Source organism: Malaya genurostris, chromosome 3 (genome assembly GCF_030247185.1).
Source record: "Malaya genurostris strain Urasoe2022 chromosome 3, Malgen_1.1, whole genome shotgun sequence".
Lineage (NCBI taxonomy): Eukaryota > Metazoa > Arthropoda > Insecta > Diptera > Culicidae > Malaya > Malaya genurostris.
In genome coordinates this window covers 100,196,744-100,217,478 of record NC_080572.1, presented here as the reverse complement: position 1 = coordinate 100,217,478, position 20,735 = coordinate 100,196,744, and the positions used below count along the sequence as shown (strand labels likewise).

At 35.6% G+C, this 20,735-nt stretch overlaps 1 protein-coding gene across 2 annotated transcripts in view; it reads right to left on the bottom strand.

The window, feature by feature from the left end:
* LOC131437425 (putative uncharacterized protein DDB_G0277255) overlaps positions 1–20,735 on the bottom strand; it is a 284,777-nt gene that overhangs the window by 87,847 nt on the left and 176,195 nt on the right. The window lies entirely within an intron of this gene.

Sequence of the window (20,735 nt, the reverse complement as noted above, 5' to 3'; positions counted from 1 at the left end):
CCTCTCACCCGATCAAGCTTGCAGATTGCACTAAATGCTAAATCACACTTCTCCGGGCACATTGAACGCAATCGTGACTGGTCATTCAACTGATTATTATTGGAGACATTCTCATCTGATCAGTGGTGTATTCAATGAATAGTCATGTGGGAAGTTTCGTTCAAATTGTATTATAGGTGCCAGTGTTAAAACGGTATGGTGCGATTGAGATGTATACTTTTCCTAAAATACGACAGTTGATTCCGTTTTATTTTTCATACGTACTTCAGCATTCACGTAAAGTAGCCATAACCTAAATAAATAATTATTGTTCTCGGAGTTCACGTGAGTCAGTATCGAGTTACGAATAAACAATCAACTCATTTGGAAATTTGCAATTTTCTAATCCTTCATAGAAGAAGCCGGTGGTTAGGATTAGAACATATCGATGTACTCCAGGTGACGGATATGGTAAACGAGTATGCATGGAATGCATAAGAACGCAGATTCAAGTCGTGCCTGTGGGTGTATATTTTTTCCAAAAAAAATATGTCTATTCTGTGAGCTTTTATTCATTTAACTTCTCAATTTGTCTTTCCGCTCAGTAATTGTAAAAACTAAACTTAGTTATGGACTTAGACTTTACGTTAAACTAACTAAAATAATAAATCGAGAAAATACTCGCTAAGGGCTACGTCTAGCGAATATGGTAGATGCGCTAGAAATTGATTAGCTTTGTGCATTTATCGCAGAGCAAAATTCGCACCAAACGAGGGCGAATAAATCCTGCATTAGACTACTTCGCATTCAAGAAAAATGCTCCAAACAGTAATTAATGGCGTAGAGAATTCCACAATTTGGCCCTTCTGAAAACCATAAATTAACTCCGTACAGTATTTTGATAATTTGTTTCACTGAAATATACGAAATGGAATAAACTATATAAAAAATCTGTATTTTTTACTCTCATTTGTTATGCGATATTTAATTGTGTGGTAAAAAATATATTATCGCCACCCAAGTAGCAATCCGCAACTAGTTCTGATACGACAAAGTCCAAACTATGTTGAAACAAGAGCACGAATATGTTTTTTTATGTTATACTGGTTAAAACATGGTGACAGCAATGTTTCATCATAACATAACTAGTTACGAAATAGTTATTTAGGTTTCCAATAATAACATATTTGTGTCATATTGAATTAAATATAATTTATAAGCTATCGTTACTTAATCCAAACATATCTTTAATCACAACAATGCTTCTAGCTACTAGTTGAAAATAAGTTTATTTGACTTAAATAGTAGCAACCCGTAACAAGTTTTGATACCACTTAACCCAACTTTGTTGCAACAAGACCACGAACATGGTTTTTATGTTATATTGGTTAAAACAAGGTGACAGCAATGTTTCTTTATAACGTAAACATTGAACTAACTATCATTTATAAGTTATCGTTACTTGATTCTAACATATCTTTAATCACAGCTATGCTTTTAGCTACTAGTTGAAAAAAGGTTTATTTTCCGTTGCGAAACCATTATAAATACGTAAGCGTATATGTAAATCGTTACTGTGATATGATGTAGTAATAACTTAGATATTATAAGATTCTAACATATAATTTCTTCATCGATTCATACGGTTATATGGAGTCTCAAGAAGTGTGTGAAACATAAATAAAACCAAGATATTACTTTTTTCAAAACTACTTTTTGCCGAAAATAGTGAAAGGCAGAATAGTCATTTTTGTTCTATGCACTGTCATAAACACGAAGAAAATAATATAGGGATTGAACATCGGTTGTGATAATTCCATAATTCTCATGATATATGAATTTAAAATGATGAGAAATCACTCTACTTGGAATAATTTTGAGCATTCTGAACATAGGGTTATTATTCAATTACTGTGAAAACCGACTTTTGAACCAAGGGCCGAGTGTCACATACCATTCGACATTGGTTCGAAATTTGGTACAACTAAACGATTTTTGTTTTAACTAAATTACCATTTTTGATTTACCGAGCTGGCAGTTTAGCTGTGACACCCAGCAAAGACACGCACCACAAACGAATAATGAAACGTTACAGCTAAGCAATGACATACACCCTAAATGTTTCAATGAGGTGTCACTCATACAACTGAGCAATGACCAGTGCAGTAAAACTTCATTCAATTCAATTGAAACCGAATGTGAGACACACTGACGATCTCTCTACTGCAGTAAACTTCACACTCTGACTCGTTCGCTGACGTACCGAACGGACAGCATTCAGTTCTTCAATCGATTCTCTCCACAGCAAAGCTCAGTTTAACCACCGTCAATTGATCTCTTGAAGTAACAAAATATCTTTTTCAATAGTGTGAGAGCGGCCTTCAAATGAGGATCATGTAAAAATTCGAATTGATTCAAGATGCATAGATAAAAGACAAACCAGATAGCTGAAATATATTAATAGTTTCCTCCTTCAGTTTTCATTTTTTTTCCTTTATTGGCTACTCTGGCCGAGGGGGGTGGTTACAACGATCCGCACTTTCCATACCAGACGAACTAGGCTATGGTGCCCAAATGAACACTAGTAACGAAGGAGGGAACCGGCCTATCATTGATAGGTTCCCTCCAGCATGTAACCCAAGCGACAGATTCCTTTACGGTTATGAATTTGCAACGAAAGATACGAGTATCTTCTATTGCAAGTTCACCCGAGAGTTTGTCACTTGGGCAGGAAGTGTGTGCTTCACCCTGTAACCAGTCAATCATTGAGTCGTGCGTCTGTATCGTATTAGTATTTTGTCATCCTACCAATTGCTTCTGTGTCTTAAATGTCCTCGTCGATGAGACTTTGGAAAATTTCGCTTTGTATCCGCTTCGGTCTTGGCCCTGCTTTCCTATATAGTCTTTTATGTCTGAAGCGGTACAAACGATTATTACTTTAAATTTCCTAAATAGATGTAGATATGTTTGGTCTACTAACACTATCCATTCTAATCTGCACTGATAATTTCTATCTTTGTCGAAGTTATGTTACATTTCCTTTTCCCCATTGCATCGCTTTTTTGACTATGCCAGAGAAACCTGTTAATATCTCAATGTGATAATTTATCAAGAATAAAGAAATACTAATGATTGCTATAACAATAATAATATTAATAGGAAATAATAATAGTGACAATCACAACAACAATAATAACAATAATATTTATAATAATACAATAACAAAAACAATAATAATAATGATAATAATAAAAATAGAAATATTGTGACTTACCAAAAGTTAATATGTCATCAAATGAGCTATTACATGAAATGGATGCGCATTTAACACTAGATTGCCCAGGAAAGTCACAATATGTAAACAATGGAAGGATAGCTTGAAATTCTGTGAACTTTTCTAATTCTTTATTTAACGATATATGCACTAAGGCACACTGCACTAGCTTTTATTTATTCTGTCACTGTTTATATTATTGATTTTCTCTCTTTCAATCATTTTGACTGTTTTTGAGCAATTTTGGTCTAAACTAAGTTTTGGACCTTCTAGTGTTGAGCACGCATCCAGGAAACAAGAACTATATGTATTTCGTGAAGAAATACTAGGTGTGATTGGATGAAATGGTCCACGTGAACCGTGGACTTCCTTTCCGTCAAACTCTTCCAGAAACACACATCTCACACTTTTAGTTAGATAGTGACATCTGTGTCCAAGTTGGAGAAATCTAAGTACATTCAAACCTTTCCCGATTTGAGAGTGTATTCACACCTGATTAATCAGTTTCGCCGTCATTGCAATTTGTAAACATTACCGATACCGAGCCGGATCGGAAAGGTTTGAAAGTTCCTAAACGGCTCATAAGATATCAATTTACTCCTATTCCTGATAACAATAGTCCTCCTTTTAGAATTAAATTCACCAAGTTCAGGACGAATATGATATATTAATATTCATCCCAACTGGATCGAAATAATTCAAATTGGTGACCAATTCCAGGCATAGGAATGCTCGAAACCACCTAATGACCTATTGTCAATTTCAAGCATTATTAGTCCTGTCCACTCCGTGATCGATCCAGACAACATAATAATTTTCATCTTTTGCAATTATAAGCGAACGATCGATCTCGGTATGGTCCGACTTTGTCAATACGCGAAGTGTAAATTGACTCCCACCCCCATCCACCAAGCGGGGGTACGCGCCCTGTAGCTCATCATCCAAAGCCCAGGGAATTTCCTCCTTCAGTTTTCATTTTTAATACTTTTCTCCATTTATAATTCTATTCATTCGAACTTGCTCACTACCAACAGCAAAGACAATGAAGCAGCTAAGCTACTTAGCACTTGAAACTGATCAAGAAAAACTTCAAATGACTAGGTACGATTATTCAACTGACGATAAATTTTGGGAGCTTCACTTGAAAATGGCAGCAAAAATCAAATGAATTTGTATCGATATGCCAATATTTGCCAATATTCACACAATCAATCAACTAGTACGTGCGATTATCGATGTTAGGAAAGGTGGAAAAAGCATGTCAGTTGTATTCGTATTCAAGTCATGCAGATATGTCTCTGACATTTCTCACCCGCCTATTTTTATCGACTATGGCTAAACCGATTTCAACAAGTTTAGACTCATTAGCTAGTTTGAAGATCAAATGACGGTCACTAACGATGTCGGAGATATTATGGCAAAAGTGACGTAACCGAAAAACCGCACTTTTTTTCTATCGGCATAATTTTCTCCGAGAACACAACGAATTTCTATAAAGTAAGGCATAAATAAAAAGTACTAAAGATTAATTCATCGAAATCGGATGGGTCATGGCGAACATGTCCGGTTTGGAAGATGTAATTTTATAGGGGTCGTAATCGTTCTTCATCTCCGATTTTTCCCCATAGAGTGAACAGTTAAAATTACTGGCTCACTAAATCAATAACTTTCAATCAATTTATCAATTGTAACATGTTAAATTACACAATTCGATAACTATGTCTAATAGAGTAGTTATATTCATCTATAATTACGGCTCATTTCAAATTTTGATGAATGGAAAGTTATTTAGATTTATTTTGTACTGAAAATATAATGATAACAAGTGGTATATTGATTTCTTTGCAGAAAACTTCGAGAAAGGTTTACTTTATTTGAAAATGTATTGAAACTTTTTTTTGAAGATCTGAAATTAGCATTTTTTAGTGTTAAATGCTTTAAAGCAGGATTATTTTTGATAACAACAAAATAACCGCTCGACTGCCAAATTTGATCTAACAATTAAAATAATTCTAACATTTAATTAATTCCAATTAATTCAATCTTCATGGAGAACATTATCACTCAAATCACTATTGATTCACGGGTCGTATAAAGATCTTTATTTTTCTGTTCTCTACTTCGGCAAAATCTGCATGCCCTTATTACCGGTATCACTTCACTTACATGTCACTTCACTTGATTTTCCCTATTACCACTATCACGCATAGTGAAATAATCACTGTAGAAAAAAGCAATTTTCCAGCAAAATTTTGGTGATGTGATGTTCGTAATAACCACAAGCTCATCTAAGTAATTACTTTTTTCTCTGAAGCGACTTCCGTGATAGGGACCTACATTCACGTCACTTAATTTGAAGTGATATCTATAATAATGGTGATATCTATAATAATGGTCACAATCACTACACTTGGTTTTCACAGTGTAGTGATACCGGTAATAAGGGCCGCAGGCATTTTCGGTTTTATGGTTGTAAATAGAGATGAACAAGTCGTTCGAAAGCGTTCCAACAGAGATTAGTTTTTTTTATAATCTCTATTATTTCTCTATTATTTTCAAGAGAAAAACGTATGCTCATGAGTTGCACATTTCGAATTGTTTGCAGTTTTTGGGAACGCAGTTGCATTCATTCCAAACGGTCAACAAAAGTTTGAAAATAATTTTTATACATGCACGTGAATAAATAGGTACCATATTCATTATCAAATTCTGAGCGGCTCCATGATTTTTTTTCTTATTTATAGTTGCAATATTTTGGAATCATTTAGATTCAGATTAACGCAGATATTGCAGTTTACCTATGTGAGCTTTGAAAACCAAAATGCTTGATTATTGCAACTGAGCAAACCAATTTTGAAAGTTTCTTGCAAACAAAGCTCAGAGAACCCCCAACCACTACGTCACCGCTAATGCAGGGCCCTTTCATTGATTGTAATGTTACAGTGATTCTTCCATTATGATTGGCCTCTTGACTTTTTCTCGTCCAGTTTGAATCACGACCCACTTGTGAAGAAAAGTACGTATTGTGCATGCAGTCTAGCACGCCCGGGTTAGTGGGACAGAGTAGGAAGCATCAAGTCCCACTTAATCAGCTATCGAGAGCTAACGAAGCATATGTCAGCACTTGAGTGTTAACGACGAGGATTGACTCGTAAGTGGGTAATAAATTCCAACCACCGCGGCAAACAACGGCTTGGCCATTTCAATTAGAAGATATTCGAAGCTTTTATTAAATGCCACTTTTGATTAACTGGTCACCTGAAAACGCGGAAGATTGTTTTTTTATGAAAACAGGCAATGTACTGTTATGGTAAGGGGCACAACATTTGGTTCATATATTAGGATAATTAAGCGAATGCCACATTCTACCGAGAGATTTTGATTCATCTAGTGAAAACGGATTCTGAAGTGCTACTACTCTAGCTGCTCGAATGCTCCGACGCAGTGTCCGACACGGATGGATGAGAACCAGCAATTCCAGTATAACGGCTGTTTCAGTGTTTCAACTTATTGGGCGCGATGTCGACGGAGAAAAGATTTATTATTCTTTCTGGCGACGCACGCACTTCACCAATCACCGCTGGTTTGTTTTTTTTATTATTTCGAATTACCCGTAGGCACATTTCAGTAGGTTTGAGTTGTGATACGGAATGGGAATTATTTCTTCCTGAACAAAGGTGACCCACTTTTGTTTTGTTTTGAATTATCTTGCTACTATGGAGACAATCAAAAACGGGACTGAGGCTCGAAACGTCGCATTGATTTCAAACACGTTACCTAATGATATTGTTATGTTTTTTTAAATACCGATATTTCTTTTACTTCGCTATATTGCAAATTACGTATTCATGTGATGAAAATTTTATGAGCGCATGAAAATACCTATTTGAAAATATACTATTTACTCTTGCTAAACTGATTTGTTGAACGAAAAAAGATGATACGAACAGAAGTTTTCGTAAAAAGATTCTTATGTCGTTTTCGCTTGATACCAAACCTAACCCAGTTTCCACCCTAACTGCTGTCAAACCAAAAAAGTAAGTAAGCGTAAAAAGTGTTTGTTTGATGAAACTACCCTTTGTCAGTTTTCTCAAGCGAAAACGACATAAATGACAAAACAATAGTTTTAACATTATGTTTTGACGTGAATACGTCTTACTTTACTATGGGGCGCCATTTCAAAATTCACTCTGTGCAAGAATGGGTAGAACTTAATCGTGAATATCTCTTGTTGTGTTAAAAACAGCAACATTATTTTTTTTTTCAAACCATATGAAATATGTTCAGCAATTTGTGATAAAATTTTCAGTAGCATGAGAAACCCGCAAATAACGCAAAATTGAACTTTTCTAAAATGTTGGGTATCAACAAGTATTGAGGTGAAATTCAGTACCAAAGTAAGACGAAAAACTTCAACCGCAAAATCATCGCACAAAGCGAATCGTGCGGAGCCGACACATAGATATACGCGATATTTTCAATGGTTAATTGCATTGGGTTTAATTGACTAATAATGTGGGAGACACATTTGTGCTTGTTGTTTATTGGGCGCGTAGGGTCTAACACTTTTGAAAAATCATTAATTTTTTTCTTTGTATTTTCTTATAGTAAACATTTAAAGAATATTCTGTGAAATTTCCATCGGAACAAATCTCTGCAAGTTATGGGCCATAATCTTTGCTTATCTCATACTGCGAAGGAGTAAGAGCTCGGTACACAGGCCCAAGACTTTTGCTTCGATTGACTTATAAACTTGTCAAAACTTTCTTGAAATGTTTCATTATAAATAAAAAAATATGATTTTTTTGAAAATATTAGACCCCTTGAGTAATAAATTGTTTCCATCGATTTTATAGACAAAACAGACAGGTTTTGAAAGTCCGCACCACCACTGTACCAAGTTTGTTAAAAACTTTTACACACTTTCTACATATAAAAAACCAGACCTCAACGTTTTCCTTGTCGTTGCTTGTTACTTTGGGGAAGTTTTACAGTTTCAAAATAGCGTATTTTTTCGTTAAAAGTCGTAGTTTGCTCTTTGAACAACCACCAAAAATTAAAAAAAGTTCAAAAATTAAACAGAAACGTTGGGGTCTAAAAAAAACTTCTGCTCTAACTATGCTGCTTCGATTTGTTCACTTCTGATCAGTCTGCGCTATTTTTCCACGAAAAAATTACAAAATATTTTTCGAATGATGCTCTTTGTCATGCAAAACATTTGAGTTTATTTTTTTAAACGATAATTCTGAAAAAATCGCTAAAATTATGATTTTTTCATCATTTAGACGCTACCCCCCGTTTAAGACGGTAAATTTAGTCATTCTATTTATAATGGTTGTTTTCAAGAACCCATTGGCTGTATCAAACCAGATTTGAGGTTGTCACCAGTGTTGGTGATTGCCGAAAATTTGACAGAAGCTGCTATCTATATTGCAATCTATATTGTATACAACATTTTCAATCCGGTAGTAGATGCTACAAGAAATCGAGTCTCTCAATGCATGCACCGTGAGAGAATTTGGTTACATATCTTCGCTCCACTTCATACTCTGAGTATTTCACGCCCTTAAAAAATTTACAGTCTGATAATGATCGTTCCTGTGTGGAATTTCCCAAGAGAGAATCGCAAGTTGACAATTATCGCAGAAAATCGAAATGATGATTCAGCTTGATGATTCTCGTACTAGGTTGTAATATTTCAAAACCCTTGTGTGGAGGATTCACAGACATTTTCATAGACACAACTTATACAAAGGTTATATGCACATAGTTAGAATAAGCGGCAATAGTAAAATGATTCTATCGCAATTATCAACTGCCTGTATAGAATCGGATCGCGAAACGAGAATAAGCGACCGTCTGTTGCTTCAGAGAGGATCCCCACAGCAGCGTCCTAACCTTTGATTCTCAGAAACGTTATCGAGAGAAATTCGCTCTCGCACTGGTGTCGATTCTATGTTCAATGAGCCATGCCGGGTTTTTGTTGTTGCGATGATATCCGTCTCTCTTTGATGGCACTGATTCAATCGTTGAAGAGTTGCCAGTGAACGTTCTTTGATACGATAAAAGCCATCCTTGGTTGGACCTTGGACAATATTTTTTTCCTGCTTGTACTCAAACGAGGCTTCGATAATCGACAATGACAGAAAACGAATCACAAACGTGCTTAGTCACTAGTTTTTCGTTGGAGCTGTTAGTAGAATATTGTCACTAATAGTACTGTTTAATTCTACTATGTCACGTCAATACACTCTCACAGAGTCACTATTTTCACAAAAGCGTATCAAACGTTAGAATACAGATACGTATATCGAATATTATTTATATTCTTCATCAGTGTACCAGGTTTTTAATGATTTATTGAAAGAGTGCTGCAATGTTGTTCTTTTTATATGAAGCGGATGTAGGTAGATTTCTAACCTTGAAAAAAACTTGTTTGGGATAGGAAGATGTTTGTTTGTCCCCTGTGTGTAGGTAGTAACTTAAAAAGCCAGGAAGATCTATTCCATTGGTCTCGGTTTAATAAAGAGGTGGAGTTATATTTCAATATTTCTAAGTTCGTTACTGAATCTAATTTCACCACTGAAAATTAGATGTTTTAAATGATACACTAAAACCTTAATTTACGCGAATTTAATTTACGCGTTTGTTTGAAATAACGCAATTTTTTATTTAATTTACGCGATGATCGCTTAGAAAAAGATTCTTATAATGAAGGAAATCTTAATTTATATACATATACAAAAATATCTAACATGCTTCAGGAAATTGAATATTGTGAAATGTACAATAATGAATTGTTTAGTTTCAAAGAATCTAAATATGGAGTGTATCGAAAATAAGCTATCCACATTCATTTGTGTTGTACGCATGTATTTGTGATGGTTTTATATGCTCAGATCACAGCATGCAGTGCATTTGGCTGTCGACTTTCGTTTGTTTACTTGTTTGTGCGGTTGAAATTCTGCGTTTTCAAAATGTCGCGTATTGAAAAGAAAGTGAAAATTAAGGTTCTGGACACATGGCTAAGTATTACTCTACGAAAATTGGTGAAGCGGTTTGGAATTCATCATGCCAGTGTTAAAACCATTATTAATAAGTTTGAGGATCACTATTCTTTAGATGAGCTACCAGGAAGAGGCAGAAACCCCGGTTCTTCCAACCCGAAACTGGACCAGAAAGTGGTATATCTAAGCATGAAGAACAAATCAATGTCAATACGTGATTTGCCCAAAAAATCAGGAACGAGTGTCGGAATGATCCAGCGTAAAAGGAAAGGGTATAAATTTCGTTGAGAAAAATATCAATCCACCAAATTGCCCTCAGCTTCGACTCATTGAACGTTACTGGGCAATCGTTAAGAGGGTCTTCAAGAAGACTGGTAAGGCAGCTGGGAACATGCAGGAGTTCAAAAAAATTTGGGCTCAAGCGTCTAAAAAATGGGATGCAACACTTGTCCGGAACTTGATGAAGAGCGTTCGATCAAAAGTTCGAAAATTCGTGAAGGAATAACCTAAATTTCATCCGGTTTTCAGGTTTAACCTCGTTTAATAAAGGATCTATTTTTAGTTTGAATAAAATATCGTTTTTTATCATAATTTGAAAATTTTTGGATAGCTTATTTTCGATACACTCCTTAAAACAATCGTGGGCATTCCAAGAATTATCTGGAAAGCAAATATTGTATATAATCACTCTTATATGACGGTTGAGTGCGGTATGTACTCGTAGAACTATTCACAGAAAATTGACACACTGTGATAAGATCTGTAGAAGAACTTGCACATCCAAAACCTCCTCGGAAAAAGCCTTAAGCTCTACCAACATAATCGACGTTCCGTTTAAAAACTACCTAAAGTTCAGGCCTTAAGATCTACCAGTGTAACAAAGTGCATTAAGGACCTTATCGTTCTCGGTACATATTTGTGATGTCACATGCGATCAATACGACAATTATGATTGCTTTATGCCATCCCAAACTACCTGGAGTTGTAGCTCTACGACTATGAACAGCATTGAAAAATTATACATAAACTGTTGAATGATCATGTAGATCTTAAGACCTGTTTTCACAGAAGTTCTTAGACAGCTGGGAATGTTCCGAGAAAAGGTCAAAATACTCAAGCAAGCAGTATGTAGCTCTACGACTATGATCAGCATTGAAAGACTGCATAGATTGCTGAATGCTCGAGTAGATCTTAAGATCTGTTTTCACTGAAGTTCTTGGACGACTGGGAACCTACCTGGAACAGCTATAAATAGACAAGTAAGCAATGTGTACCTCTAAAAGTATGAACCACAAATAAAAAAGGCATTAGCCGATGTAGTTCTTTCTATGACACAGTCCGTAAGGATAATACTCCAAGTAGTTTTTGGATATTGGAACATCTCTTAAGCATTTCCATAGACTCAGTACATACTCAGAGGGTCCTCAGGCCCTAAAGCATCGGACGTAGTAGGATTGTTCATGTTATTTACACTAAAATCAAATGAAATTAGAAAAACATTTTTTTACGCGAAAAATTTGAAATAACGCGATGTTTTATTTAATTTACGCGAAATTTAATTTACGCACCCCCGGCTCTGCGCGTAAATTGAAGTACCAGTGTATATGCTAGTAATGGGTAATGCTTCGAGAATCTAATCTTTCTTAAATAATACAGGACATATTTTCATTGATACCAAGCGTTAGAATACCACCTAAAAGCGTAATAAACTAATTATTATTTTCAAAACTTTACTGGTTTAACAAAACCTTTTTGATTGCGTTGCTATTCTTAGAACAGCTAGAAATCGCATTTCTTTGAAAATGACAGTACTAAACAGTTTGAAAAGGACCGAGTATATAATTCATTATTCGTTAGACCTCCACAGAAAGTCAATGAGAAGCAAACCGAACGCAAGTACACTATGCTGAAAAAAATTGGCATTGCTATTACTTCGAACAACAAAGCTTTGCGAATGAAAATCCATTCGACTACAAAAGTGTTATATCGCTTTGTTCTCCATCGAAAAATAACTTGCGAATCGATTGCGGACCACTCTCAAGATGGTGAAATATCCAAAATGCCATATCCCATTTTACTTTCGTCTTGGATTACGAGAAACAAAAACAATCTTTCAAACCAAAATTGCTTTCACTGAAACCTGAAGTTCGCGTTCTTATCGCAAATGGTAGGAAAAAACCTTCATTTGAGAAGCCCATCGTACCACGACGCTCATATGCTCGATATTCATGGCCTTGACCTAGAAACCATTTTGTATGAATGATTTTCGTTCAGTCGCAGAAGAGGGAAAATTGAAAAACAAAAAAAAATCGTATTCACGCTCCATCTCCCATCGAAGACAGGCAGCTGTAATTGAACGAAAACAGATAATGACTTTCGGTATCGATTTCAAGAAGCAGTCGGTTGATTGACTTCTACTTGCGCTTGAGTTTGAGGTGGGAAAAAGATCATTTCGTTTCAACCTTCGCATCTCCCCTGTTTCTTTTCACTTGCTTCCCGGGATGCTGTGTTGCGTTTGGTGGAGGCAATTACTGCTACTGTTACCATTATTTTCGGATGCAATCATCCGCAGAAGTGAATTGACTTTCGATACCAACGCCAATTTGGAGGGGGCTTTCACTTTTGTTCGGTGCTCATGAATCGCGGATGTCGGTCACATCGATTGACTCCTTGACTTTTTGTAAGTTCAGCTGATTTTGATTGAATAATTGATGGTTTTGCGGGTCAGCTTTTGCTAGTGCCACTCTCGCTGTATTAAAAAATTGTAAGTATTATTTTGCTTGATAATGTGTAGTTTCATCACCGTAGATTGAAATACTACGGAAATGAAATATTTATTTTCACTAGTATAATTTACGTTAACCCAGTTCACCGATTTTTCTCTTTTTCTATCAATTTGAATAGTTTCCCAATATATGTAACAATGAAAATTTATTTGCAGCTCTAAAAAAACTTGACAAACGAAATATCATTTGGTAGGTTTGGATCTATTGCACATGTTTCATTGATAGATTAATAAACTAAAAACTATCGGTAATCTACTAGATTATTTCCCTTCGAACCAATCAACTGCACAACTAACGAGCATGTAAACACAGGGATTTAAACTCCTGTAAACAAACGAGTTTTCGGTTTGTTTGGTCGATAATTTTCACATGAATGTACCATACTCAAGCGCGATGAACAGCTCATGCGCGACATCAATGACTTCGTCAAACAGGAAATATGCAAATGAACATTGACTTTATGTCAACCGTTCGGAACGATTCACACATTTAAAACCTAAAGCACCAGTTCACGATCGATTTAAATCAGATTGTTTACATTCCGCTCTAATCGGTTGGTGTGATGAATAAACATGCACTTAAATATTTGATTTGTCTTTCCAGTCACGTGAATAGATATAATTTTTGTTTGGGAACATAGGATCTATTGTAATTGCAGTCGAAATTTTACATGCGATTTCGATAATTAAATTACTTGACACTCAATGGAATAATATATTTAAAAAAAATACAAATGACAGCCCTATGAGCTAGTTCGAAATAAAGACATAGGACTACACAACTCTTGTCGAAATCACTGACTATATTAACTAGAGAACTTCATAACTAGCTCTTCGAAAATTTTGCGTTAGTTCTTTGAAGATCCGATTTCACTAAATTTCTTTAAAATTTATCAATACGGATGGCATTTTCTTGGAATGTAAAAAATGTATTAATCGATTTCATGATTTAATGACGTTTTGCCTTTCTCATATAGGAAGGTTATGCAATCACTTGAAAAACCGACTAGTGAAAATTGGCCCGAAGGGCCAAGTGTCATATACCATTCGACTCAGTTCATCGAGCTGAGCAATGTCTGTGTGTGTGTATGTGTCAAATAATCTCACTAGGTTTTCTCGGAGATGGCTGAACCGATTTTAACAAACTTAGATTCAAATGAAAGGTCTCGTGGTCCCATACGGAATTCCTGAATTTCATCCAGATCCGACTTCCGGTTCCGGAGTTATAGGGTAAAGTGTGTTCATTATTGTACACCGTCACTTAAACCGGCGAAACAAAATACGTAAAAAATTTCTAAACTGGTCTCAAAACTACACAAATCGATAGTCATTATCAGTTGGCAACTATATCAAAATGGATCTCACTCACTTTTCTCAGCGATGGTTTGACCGATTTACACAAACTTAGATTCAAATGAAAGGTCTTCCGGTCCCATACGGAATTCCTGAATTTCATCCAGATCCGACTTCCGGTTCCGTAAAGTGTGTTCAATATTGTACACCGTCACTTAAACTGGCGGCACAAAAACCGTACAAAATGTTATAAACTGGACTCTAAACCGTTATTTCCAATCTTAAGGTCAATTGAAAGGTCTTATAGTGCTACCAAAAATTACTGCATATTTTCGGATGCAACAAACATTTAAATCGTAATTTAGAGTGCGTACTGGTAGAGTTTGTATGTCATGTTAGTTGGTGGCCGTACGAACCGACTTTGACTATACCGGCTCTCGGGTTCCGATGCCGGAAGTGCATATAATAGTGAACCCACTTTGCTTTCTTAAGGATGACCTACGCAATCAAAGCACTGTTTTATTCTGTCTGTTATACTAGTTATTGCACAAACAATCTCTTGGTTTCTTTCAAAAATCGAAGAGAAATTTTTTGAATAAAATACCACAATATTATACATGAGAAAGGCATCATTACACCACTAGGTGGATTAAAACAGGTGTTTTCGTCTTTTTTTTGCTTCGATGATTGTACCGATTTCAACAAGCTTAGACTCGTTTGAAAGATTTTATTGAGTCGTGGATCATGTTTGAAGATCATATGTCTGTCATTTCCGGTTCTGGTGATATAATGGTATAAGTGACGTAAACGACAAAACTCATTGCCGCTCAATTTTATCGGATATACATGAACGGATCTCTATCGATACTAATATTGAATTGTGGATCGAGTTCGAAGTTCAATTTGTTCTCTCATCCAGTTCCCGGGTTAGCAGTTCAATGTACAGGGCACTAGTCTTTAACAAGCCAGTTGTTATATGTTCGAGCCCCGACCTGGAAGGATTTTTAGTTTCAGTGCGATCGTAGCACTAGCCAAGCAATGGTTCTGTACACAATTAATCGGCTGAGAAATCCGTTGAAACAAAAGGTCAAATTGCTCAAAAAGGAATACAATACAGGTTATGGCTTTCCGGTTCCAGAGATATAGCCGTACAAGTAAAATAACCAAAAAATCAATTTTGATTTTCTATCCACACAATTATTCCAGAAAGTGACCGAATATCAATTTGAAATGGGTTATTGCTGATACATTTGATTTGAGAAATGTTGGCTAATATGTGACGTAAGCACTGAAGCATGGTTTTGTGAACTGACCGAATCAATCTGAATAAATTTGAACCAAAAATAAATACAAATTATCTTAATAAAACGAGTCAAAAAATGTTTCAATTATACTGTGTCAATTACAAGAGAAAAGCATCATCACACCAGTAAGTGGACTAATAATACAGGTTTTTGCCTTTCTCATATAGAAAGGATATGTAATCACTGTGAAAACCGACTTTTGAACCGAGGCCTTGAGGGCCGAGTGTCATATACCATTCGACTCAGTTCGTCGAGTACGCAAAATGTCTGTGTGTATGTGCGTATGTGTGTATGTAACGTCTTTTTGCACTAACTTTTCTCGGAGATGGCTGAACCGATTTTCACAAACTTAGATTCAAATTAAAGGTCTTGTGGTCCTATACAAAATTCCTGAATATTATTTGGATCCGGCTTCCGGTTCGGGAGTTATGGGGTAAAATGTGCAAAAAAAATAAAATATGTGTTCTAACTTTTCTCATAGATGATTAGATTCAAATGAAAGGTCCTGTGGTCTCATACCTAATTCCTGAATTTCATGCGGATCCGACTTCCGGATCCGGAAATATAGGGTAAAGTGGGTTAAAAATTGTATACCATCACTGAAAATGGGGAAAAACCTAAAAAAATTTCCTAATCGACCTCAAATCTTTTCCAACTGATAGTTTTTATCAGTAAACGGTCAAACAAATTGATTTCGGTTATTCTTTTAAGAATCGAAGAAAATTATTTTGAATAATACCACAATATTATATATGATAGTATGATTGATATGAGAAAGGCATCATTACACCACTAGGTGGATTAAAACAGGTTTTTGCCTTTCTCATATAGAAAGGCTATGCAATCACTGTGAAAATCGACTTTTTAACCGAGGCCCGGAGGGCCGAATTTCATATACCATTCGACTCAGCTCGACGAACTGAGCAAATGTCTGTGTGTGTGTGTGTGTGTGTCCGTCCGTGTGTGTGTGTGTGTGTGTGTGTGTGTGTGTGTATGTGTGTGTGTATGCAACAAAAATATGCGCTCACTTTTCTCAGAGATGGCTGAACCGATTTTCACAAACTAAGATTCAAATGAAAGGTCTCATGGTCCCATAGCCTGCTATTGAATTTCATTCCCATCCGACTTCCGGTTCCAGAGATATAGGATAATATGTACAAAAAAATGGAAAAAAATATGCACTCACTTTTTTCAGAGATGGCTTAACCGATTTTCACAAACTAAGATTCAAATAAAAGGTATTATGGTCCCATAGCTTGCTATTGAATTTCATTTGAATCCAACTTCCGGTTCCGGAGTTATATGGTAATATGTGAAAATTTGAGAAAAAGTTTACACTCTATTATCTCTGGAACAACTCAACCGATTTGCGCAAACTAAGATTCAAATGAAAGGTCTTATAATATTCTAAAAAGTTGTAAAACATTTTATCTGATTGCGACTTCCGGTTCCGGAACTACAGCGTGATAAGTGGAAAATTACCAATTTCATTAGAATTTTTACACGAACGATGGTTAATGACAGGTACAAATCCCATAAAACTGTCTGATAAATTCTTCTAGTTTGCAGAGCTTGTTAGTTTGTGAGCATAAAAGCTTAATTCGGCACTACTGGTACCCTCTTTTCCTGTTCCGAAAGCACCGAAAGTGGAGAAGAAAACTCCTAAAACTAAATTCATTTCGATTTCTCTGCGATGCTTGAACCGATTTTCACAAACCTTGATTTGAATTGAAGTTCATACTGTCTTTAAAGCTACTGTAAAATTTCATCCGGATCCGACTTCCGGTTCCGCAGTTACAGGGCGATGAGTGTCAAAGTTTTCAAATCGCCATATAGAGTGACAATATGTACAACACCGAAAGAAGAAGAAAAAACAAAACGAACAAGGCGTGCTTTGTTCTATTTCGTACACGTTGTATAGTGATGTCAATAAAAATAGTAATAATAATAATAATAATAATAATAATAATAATAATAATAATAATAATAATAATAATAATAATAATAATAATAATAATAATAATAATAATAATAGAAATAATAATCCTATCACATGTTTTATGCTGTTTAGCTTGACTTACATATGCAGAAGTAACAAAAACGCAGGTTCGTTTCGTTTGTTAGATTTCGTTTAATTGGTTTAATCGAAATAGAGCATGAGATAGTAAGTATAGGTTTACCTACGTTCAAAACTGTTCCAATTTGTAGGTCATATTTGTTAATAGCAAACGAACCAACTTCGGCTATTCCGTTCATCTGAATCCGGTTTCGGAAGAATTGGAAAAAGTGATTAAAAATTGCAAAAAGGATCTCACTCACTTTTCTTGGAGATGGCCAAATCGATTTTCACAAACGTATTGGTTCAAAATTTGCGAATTTCACGGTTATATTTATGATGTAATGAGTAATATGAGAAAGGCATCATTACACCACTAGGTGGATTAAAATAGGTTTTTTATATTTGATCATACAATTGAAGATCAATTTTATCATTTTGTTTTCGTGTATGCATACAAAATACATCACTTCTATTTCATGTACGTGTAATCGTGAAATTTACAATTCTGACTAAAAGCCATTTGTTGAATATGTTGGTTGACATGTCGTTTTTAGGCATATCCTATAATGAATTCCCACCACTGAAATCAGGTTATGGAATAAAATTCGATTTCTATAAATAATCTACAACAATTTGTAGTTTTTTCTTCTTCCATGGTTTGTCTTTCAAGATTACAAATTGAATAATAAGAATCAACTAAATACCTATAAATGTTCACGTAACTCCGATAGATGTAAAGTAAATAATTTAAGCCGGCTGCGAAGCTATTTTTCACAGTAAATAATATAGTAGAAATGATAAACAATAAATACGTGCGTGAAGTCTATTGATCTTTGTTTGGTGATTTAAAATGATTTGTTATAATTTGTACGATAATTAATATACTTACTTTATCAGTTAAATAGAGCTTTCGGATGATTTCAATGTGTCATTACAATGATTCAACTATTTTGTCTAAGTTCTATTCGCTCGTTTATACTGTAGCGGTCAAGTTGTTATTCGTTCCGCGATAGCGTTTAAGATTTTCCCTCAGTTTCCACGATTAGGAACTGTGAATTAAGACTTTCCGGGACTTCAGAATCGGAAATTGTTGAAATGTTTACTCGGGAAGTCCGTGAGTTTTGTGATGCAACCGAGCATCTTGAAACCGGAAAATATTAGGTCGCGCACAAGTACTAACATTACTGAAATTGATACTAATAAATATTATTCTCCCGTAGTACTTGTGGAGTGCGCAGTAGTATATACGGCTTCTAGTAACAACAAGTGTTTGACAAACATCCCTTCCCATTCTTTAGTCGATCTATGTTCGGGCCTGGCCGGCACCGGTACTGATCAATAAATTCAGGGATTATCAGAAGATGTACATCGAACGATGATTTGCCAGTCCCAGGTCTGATCATCTAGAAATTCTCTGTACAATTTCAGCTAATCCTAATCAGTAACGGAGTAGAGGTGATCGTTCACGTTCAAGTTCAAGTTCAAGTTCAAGTTCAAGTTCAAGTTCAAGCTCGAGCTCAAGCTCAAGCTCTTCAGTTCGCTTTCTCATCTCATCCAATTTAGTCGATAAAACAAGACCGCTTACGTTCGGGACAGAAGAAACCAAATACAGTATTGTGTAGTGAACAATAGAACGACCTCGAAATGAGTGAACCAAACGAACAAAAGCTACCGCCGACACGAAAGATTACAATTGTTGTTGACTTCAGACAGTGCAAAATTCGACCTTCGATACGAAAACTTGAAGGTTTGCTTAAAGAGCAAATGCATCTTGACATTAAACGTGTGCATTTACTTCAATGCAATAAGACAGATAATACTGTTTATATCCAGTTCTATAAAGAGTTGGATGCAATTCAATTCGCAAAAGACAATAATAATGTGCACTATGTGGAGCATGAAAATATCAAGTACAACATTCCAGTATATATGGAAGATAGTGCTATAGAAGTGCGTGTGCATGATCTTCCCTCAAGTATTCGCAAAACTATGTCCCAATACGGAGAGATTCTCTCTATCTAAAAGGAAAAGTGGAAGAATTTTTTCCCCGGTATTCTAAATGGCGTACGTTTGTTACGCATGCGCTTGAGGCGACCTATACCTGCTTATGTGACATTCGGTCAGGATACAAGAATCTTGTGCAAATCACTTGTTACCTATGATAATCAGATGGCCACAAGTCAATATTACCAAAAAGCTGTTCACTACGGTAAGCCAAGTGATAAACTGGACAAGGATACAACTAAACCAAAGGACAACGGTGCTTCCTTCACACCAACCCCAAACAACCCCAGTACACCTGTGACAGTCACCAACAACAGTGAACGTTCAACGAAACCATCCAATGTATCCCCTATAGAACAAAGTACACCAGCTGAAATTAACAACTTACCATACAACCAACCAGCAACTGCAAACAATGTACAACAAGACGCATCTACAGCAACTAGCAACGAACAATAAAGAAAACGAAAAGAAGACGGAAATTAACAACAATACCACCGATGCGGCAATGAATAACGAGTCGAACAGGAGGAAAATGGAAGCTCCTCCTGTTCATCTCGTCATTCATTGCCGCATCGGTGGAAGAAAAAGGGTGACAACGTGATCCAATACAAAAAAAAATTATCTAAAAACTCAGCTAAATCGGCCCCGTAAAGCTTGTACGCAAATAGGCCTGAAAAAAATATCTTTTAAATATAAAAAAACTCAAGCTCTTCCTTTAGGACTAATTCTAAAATGCCGTAAATTTTTTCTAATGACCACCGGAAAATTTCTCCAAAATATTTCGTCAGAAAATAATTGTGTTGGATAAAGCGAAAATATAAAATGTGAATGACAGTAGCCTTGTCGAATTTCGGTGATATATTCGCATATTTCAAATTTCAGCAAACGCATTCGCTGATTTCGGGATGACTTTCAATTACTGATGAGTTCTGCAAAATATTTTGCCAAATCTCGACAAAATGCACTATCCCGATTGATCAGTAAATCCACTAAGCATCGAAAAACTTATATACAGGCTCGCATATAA